General features: G+C 53.7%; 1 protein-coding gene across 1 annotated transcript in view; it reads left to right on the top strand.

The window, feature by feature from the left end:
• LOC125951684 (uncharacterized) overlaps positions 1-7,500 on the top strand; it is a 33,759-nt gene that overhangs the window by 23,225 nt on the left and 3,034 nt on the right. The window lies entirely within an intron of this gene.

Below are 7,500 nucleotides of genomic sequence, written 5' to 3'. Positions count from 1 at the left end.
TGACCGGTGCGCGGTCGTCACCAATTGGCTTGTTTGGCTTCATGATGATGATGATGTTGGTGATAAGGTCCCTTCGGCTGTTGTTGTTGAGCTTGAACTTTCGGTGCCCGATGAATGCTTAAAGTTTCAAGTTTCATCCAAACCTGAACTCGTCCAAACAACTACATCGCACCCTTCAGTGCCACCGAGGAATGACCGGAACAGTGGAAAACATGAATGATTTTCCGAACCATCACCACCGAACTGAACCAATCGGATAGAACCGAATCGCGGCGGCGTTTGATTGAACCGCATTCCGCGTGGCCACCAGCCTACCGAATTCCGGTAAAAAGGGAAAAGTATGATTTGCCAGAACGAAAGCATAATGGGCACTACCTCTGGCGACCTCTGGTGGGCCACACAACGGGGCAGCTCGCGACTCATCTCAAACCCGCTCCAGGTTCCGGTACAGGCTCCAGGGTTCAGGTCGATCCATCGATCGATCGATCGGTCGGTCGGCCGGTCGGTCTTGGACCGGTTTCGATAATTACCACCGATGCGGGCAAAGACCGTGCAAACGACACTAATGCCTGCTGGCCAGTGAGAGGCGTAGACAGAAAGAAACAGTGTGAGACAGTGAGGCAAGGAGACACATTATTTAATTCCGCTTTTCGGACCTCGTCAGGTCCGCACCTGATGATCCCACCGACCGGCCGGCCGACAAGGCAATCGATCTAATTACTGGGTTGTTGTGCCGCCGTCGCCGCCATCGCAAGTCCCCTTTTTTCCGGACACGAAAGCTTGAGATGTCATAACCTTGGCCGTTAGTTGTTGTGCTGTTGCTTGTTTCCTCTCTGGAATAATTGCGACGGACGGACCGTCGATGCCGATGTCGAGACAGCGGTAGGTCCAAAATTGAGATATTATTCTAACATTTACGAAACATTACAAGCGAGATAGAGAGAGAGCGAGACGAAGAGAGGAAGAACGGTGTACCGTAAGGCTATAAGAACGCCGACCAACGCCAGCCCTCTGATGGAGGTGGCGCGTAGCACAATTATCCACCTATCCGTTCGAGAGACAGACCTTCGCTGCTCGTGGGCCGGGTGTTCTCCGTGGTCGAGCTACCTCCTGGAATCTAATTTCCAGCTGGATAAGAGGCTGGAATTTCCGGGCACGCAGATATCGAATGATGTTATTAAAGCTTCGCTCCCTCTCTCTTTCCCATACACTCGATTCCATTTTTCGGGTTTTACGTGAGGCCAATGGAACCGGCCGGAACGGACCGGACTGGACCGGAAAGGGTCTAATGTGCGTGCTCTGCCGTTGTGTTGTGTGAAATCGGTTCTCTCGAGTGTGCGCGCACCGCGTTCTTCCGCGGACTCGAGAACCACAAATGGACGCAAACGGACATAAATCTACCTGGTTGGTGGCACGATGGCCGGGCGGGCAGGCAAGCAGGCAAGGAGAGAAAGAAAAGGAAAAACGAAGAAGGGGCAAGAGGGAAGAAAAAACAAAAGAAAAGGCCCCGGTCCCTGGTTTCCCTCCCCCCCGAGGCATGCTAAGCGGGGTTGCTATGGAACCATTTTTACAATGGCATCTTCTTCGATCGCTCGTCGTGTTCTCTGCAGAGACCGGACGACTAGACGCCACCGTCGAATCCGGTGATCAAGGGAATGTTTACGAAGCGCAAGTGCGCTCCGTACAACCCTTGGCTGGGAGGGGTGTGACCTTCGCACTGTGCTCCGGATCTGTGACCCTGAGCTGCGATGAGATGAATGAAGCAGAAAGCACGGAGTACCGCGGGAGAAGGGGCAGTGATTGTTTAACGAAAGCGATCATGGCACCCTCAAGCGATCTATGTGACGAACACCCATGTCACCCACATTCCCGGCTGCGTGTGTGTGTGTGCGTATGAGAGGGTGCCCGGTAAAGAGGTTGCTTAGCCGACCGCCGGTTCAAAGATGGAGAGAGATCGAGTTGTTGTTGCTGTGGGGGGGGTACACATCATATCTGGCACAAAAAACACACAACCCTCCCTCCCTCCCCGGTGGAAGCGAACTGGAGCAGAACAACCCCTAAGTAGAGCTCAGCCACCCCTCTCCACGATCCGGGCACCTCGATGAATGCCAGCAAATTTCGCCGCCAACCGATGAACGAAACATCAAACCAACTTCGCGAGAGATCATCGCGTGTCAGTCGATCGTGTTTTGGTCAACGGTGTGAGGGGAAAATTCGATTAAATTCCGGGTCTCCGGGAGCGTCGATCGGGGCCACTTGTAATGGAATGGCCAAAGGAAGCAAAGCATTTCCTAATCTCTGCTCGGGAAAATGATGATGAGGAGATTAGAGATTGTGTTGCACTGTATGGGTTTTACGTAAGCCACGTTAAGCTCTCTTGCTCTCTCTCTTTCTCTCACGCTCTAACTGCTCGCTAACGTCGGTTTAATGACTTCTGAAATGGAATTAACCCGACCACACACAACGTCAGAGACTTAGAGCGGCTCGCAGCCGGGTTATAAGTACTCTGCTTCAAGCGACCACCATAGCGCACACAGCTCCTCACAGCTTAGCAAAACTTCCTGTCCTAGAGACCGGATCCGCATACCGGATGCTAATGATCAACATAAGCCACCAGCAGCCAGCCAGCCAGCAGCCCCCCTTCTGTAGACACCACAAACTTCGTTCACCCTCTGGTGGCTGGTGCATTATGTTTACATTGTGGCCATCAACCAGTAGTCAAGGGAGCGAGACGGGCCAAGGAGGGAAGAAGGGGTGTGTTACATTCGTGGAGGCCAGCCAAGCAGAAACGACCGTCTGACCAACCGTCGTCGTCAACCCACAAAACGACGATTGTGTCAAAACGTAGGGAAGGAGGTGACGGTGGCGCGCCGTGTTGTCTTCCGGCTTTACACTTGGCCAAGATTCGCGCAACTCCAAGGCGAGTTCCATGCTTCCAGGACCCGGTACCCCGCCGGAGCTGAACTGCTGGTGGTGGTCAAGGTGGCTGAAGATGTCTTGTTGCAGAAGTAGCTGGAAAAGCGAAAGAAAAACCTTGCGACAAGACATTTCCCCTTGGCGCAGGGCAGCTGGAACCTAACCTCAAAATTGATCTGGCTTAGCTCGCTCTGCGCCACTCCGACACTGGTCTCTAAAACCACATACACATAGGCACACACAGGCACACAGGCATTGTAATATCGCTGGGCGTTCCCCCCGGCGCCGGGTTCCTTGGTAGAAGAAGATGAAAGGCCGGCAACCGGGGCCTTTCGGCAGAGGGTCCACTGTTCGGTCTCCGTTCTTTTGCTCATTTTCCACTTGATTGACGATCGCGGCGGTAGACCACCAGCGGAGCGAAACACAACCACAGCAACCGGCGCCAGCGAGCTTAGGCGAGCGGAAAATCAAACATTTCAAAATGACCGCCTTACGGGTTGTTATTTGGTTATTCAGCTTTTCGGTCATTACTATCCCCTCTGTCACGGCGGGAGCGTTTCCATGGTGGTCTTACGGTCTTGGTTTTCAAATCGGTAAGTCACCTGCCTCCCTCTCCGATCGAGAGAGAGAGAGAAAAAGGCCATTTCCAAAGTGCGACCGAGGGAAAACGGATCGAACGAATTCCCAAATTGGTTCCGAACGCCTCTTTCCACACAGGTTCATTGCACTCTGTCGTGACAGTGGTACCAGTGACAATTTGGAGCAAAGTTGGCGACGCTTCACCTGGTAGCCCTGGTAGCTTACGGGACTCTCATCCACGGGCTGCTATGATTCGAGATTCTTTACACACTGTCTTGCTGTCTTGCAACAATTAACGAAATAGTCGCCAACAGACAAAAAAAAAGCCCCGAAAAATTAAATCAAACGAAGTAATTGGTGACACTCCGAGACTCCGAGGGTCAGAAGATTAGAGATCGCGATGCTCCAGATGCTCCAAAATTGACGTCCGATCCGTGAGTCCGATCGTGCCTCCTTCCGTTTGGTGGTGATTCCAAACCGTTAGACTGATGCCCATTTCCGGCACATCTCTCGCTCTGCACAGCGCTGCTGCTGCTGCTGCTGAGGGCACGACATAAACACAAATAAAAAGAAAGAATTAATGGCTACCCACCCGGTACAGGATGGTATCCATCAGCGCCAAATCAACGCGGTCCGATATCGCCCGGGATCGGCCCGGCGTCCAGATTGTAGCTCGATTCGATTCCAGACTCCGCGCAAAGCGCGTTCGCAAAGATATCTGTTAGCATTCGGCATCGCAACGAAGAGGCTAAGGGGCGAAAAGGGCCCACCACCAGACCGGGGACTTCGGGGTCGGTCAACGGCCACGGGGCCGTGTTGGCCGGAATATTTTGGGCCGGAAATTAATTCAGTTCCCAGCCCATCGGGCCGGCACTAATGATGGGAATCCGCGAATCCAACCATAAAATATGTCAATGAGTAACGGGCTTCCTGTGTGAGAAGTGGCGCGCGAGCCGGCGGTACGCGTTGACCATTGACCGGGAAGAGTTCCCGAACCCCCCCGAACCGGGTGCTTACGGTGCTTCAACAGTTGTCATGGAACTGGAGCTAAATCACTTTCGGATAACCATGCGCACCGGGGGAAAGATGATGGTACACGCGCGCGCACTGTCTTTTCTCTTGCGCGAAGACACGAGGTCATAAGCTTCTTTCACTGACGACAACAACAATCACAGAAAAAAAACCATTTCTCGCCGACACTCCGACGGTTTAAACAACGCGGTGCGCTCACACCCGGTCCGGGCGGCTGTTTAAAGTCGTCGGAATTTCAGTCACCCGGGGTGGAAACCTTTTTTATTATGGCCAACGCCCTCCCTCGCCACCGAGATGCCTCCGGATTGACAACCGCTAATTTATCGTCCTGATCATCGGAACTCGGAACAGTCGCCACCACGGAGAGACCACCAACCGTGAGCCGCGCTGGAGTTTTGTCTGTCGCTTATCATGCGACAATGATCGGTGAGCATGTATATGACGACGGCGACGATCGCGACGAGAAAGACGGAGCATATGCTCCGATTTGGGTGGCGTATGCCGTGCATAAGCCGCCATCATCATAGTCGATGGCCGACGTCGACTCCTACTCCTGATGTTAAAAGAAGAAGTGGAATCACCTTCTCCATCATTTCGTCTCTCCTCGCCCCACTCCGATTCACCACCACAGACACCCCCTTCTCGGAAGACGCAAACGCACCGCATCACCATGCATCTGGTGCATGCTACCTTCCCCTCACCACCAAACCCGTGAGCATATAGTGCTTTTTAGAGACCTTTCTTCTGATCACACACACAGGCGCGCGCCAGCACACAATCCGGTTTCGGGGTTGGGTTGGCGTGTTTCGACAGAAGACACGCGCCTACGCAAGACATTCCACTTGGACTTGGGGCCATGCCACAAGACTGTGACGACGAACGATGAGTCGACGCCATGCCACGCGAACGCGCCCCGTTTGAGATTTGTGTCTTTCGGAGCGCCTATCGGCGTAAGGGGAAGAGGACGACCGTAGGCTTGTTTGTACGATTCGTGAGTACCATCCGTCGTTACCATCCGTTGTCCTCCGGTGCCTTCGCAAACCTGTAGGCCCCCGGGTAGAGGGTGAAGATCGCGACGCCTTCGCGATTTTGATGCCCCTCAGGCAATTGGGTGCGACCTACGCAAAGTCTCGCGGACTCGCGTTCATGACAGGAAAGGAACCCAAAAGGTCCGCAGAAGTAGGTCCTCCATCATGGCATGATGGTGTGACAGGAAGTGGGGGATGAAAAACAGTACCATGACGACGACGCCGACGACATCATGTACCATCCACCTTGAATCCACGTGAATTATTGTTTTCGTCGTGCGGAGAGGTCCTCTTTCTGGGAGAGAGGACCCCCGGCGCATCGCAATAATTGGCGCATCGAATGGCGCATTACTCATTGGAGATCGCGGGATCATCAAACTCGAGTTCGAGCACGTCGAGCACAATGCGACGCTGGAATGTACGCCGGCAAGCTGCGCAGCGACAGGAGGAGGAGGAGGAAGTTTGTACAGTGAATTGATTCCTAGTTAATATCGCCCGGTTCCGATACGAGACCGTGCATCGAATCGAATCGATTCCGATTCGGCGTCCTACTCCGGGCACTCTGGGTGTGACGAATACGTAATGATGCCGGCGGCGGCGGATAGACCACTAGATTCGATCAGAAAAAAAAAACCCTTTCTCACGCCATACCCCTTGGTCGATGATTGAGGTCTTGAGCTACAACAGCATCATCTTCGACACCTGCTGTTCACCGTCCAGTTATTGGAAAACTTCTTCCTCTCCCTTTGCTGGCTTCTTCTAATTAAAAGCAAAATGTGTCCGCATTCCCGGTGGAGTCATCGATTAAATCGTTTGCCACATTTGGAACGTAAACGCGCGCGCCACCTAACGACGGGGTCATTACATACCGTACGATCGTTCTGTCCCGATCGGAGATATAAACCGCTCGATCCCGGCGCTCTCTAGTCTAATTCGCTCGTTTTCCTCGTTCACCCACCGGGCGCAAGGTTCTGTTGATTTAATTAAAGCTCCAGAGCGCGCAGACGGCACGAAGGAAGGGTCCGCTGCACACACATGTGCACTTATGTCGGGTCGTTCGCGCTAGCCCGCTTATTGGGATCGTTCCGCCCAACGAAAACGCATTAGTACCGTTAGCGAATGGGAGAGTAGCAACTTGTTGCAGATTTGCTTTCGCTGCTGCTGCTGCTCCTTGGGGAGAAGGAAGGTGCAGGGAACACGCGATCGAACTAGCGATTAGCACCGTTACGTAGGGACCGGACATCTACTCTGTGTGCAGAACTGTGGGCAGCGCTACCCCCCGGCGGGGGGCCGGAATTATCAGGTTACTTCCAGCGCAACGTTCGTCTTCGCTGTTTGGCTGGAGTGGAACTGGATCGAGATCAACATTCCTACGCCTACGGTCTACGCCGCCAGGCACGCAAAGGAGTTGTGGGCATCTCTTGAAACGAGAGACAGAGAAAGAGGGAGCAGCTAGCACACCTGTCCCTTCCCTTCCGTCCTGTTGCTGCTGCTGATCTGCATCTAGCTCCGACAACACGAAGACGCTGCTGCCGGGCACGCCAATTGGGGCTGCACCAGCAGCTTGGAAGCTTTCCATTTCGATGCACCCAACTGAAACCGTCCGCATCCGCGTAATTGTCTCCACTGCAGCCGCTGCAGACGGTGGTGGTGGTGGCCGCATGCGATGGTCACAACCGCTCGGCCAACCGAGTGCTGACTGGCTGCTTTCAAGATGCGCCACTAATAACGTTTGACGCGCAATTGGCCGCTCTACCGAGAAACTAATTACCTGAACGTCACAGACCATGAAATTGCCATCCGGCCTTTCTTTTTCCCATCGCAGGGCCACAGGTGCCTTACCGGTACCACAGCACCAATCGTCGTCGTCGTCGTCGACCGGTTCCGGCCGGTTGACCTCCAGTACATTACCTTCGATCACTAAGTCAACCCCTTCTGTTCTCTC

Source organism: Anopheles darlingi, chromosome 2 (assembly GCF_943734745.1).
Source record: "Anopheles darlingi chromosome 2, idAnoDarlMG_H_01, whole genome shotgun sequence".
Taxonomy (NCBI): domain Eukaryota; kingdom Metazoa; phylum Arthropoda; class Insecta; order Diptera; family Culicidae; genus Anopheles; species Anopheles darlingi.
Note: the sequence above shows the minus strand (reverse complement) of the source record. Positions and strands in the feature narration are given on the sequence as shown.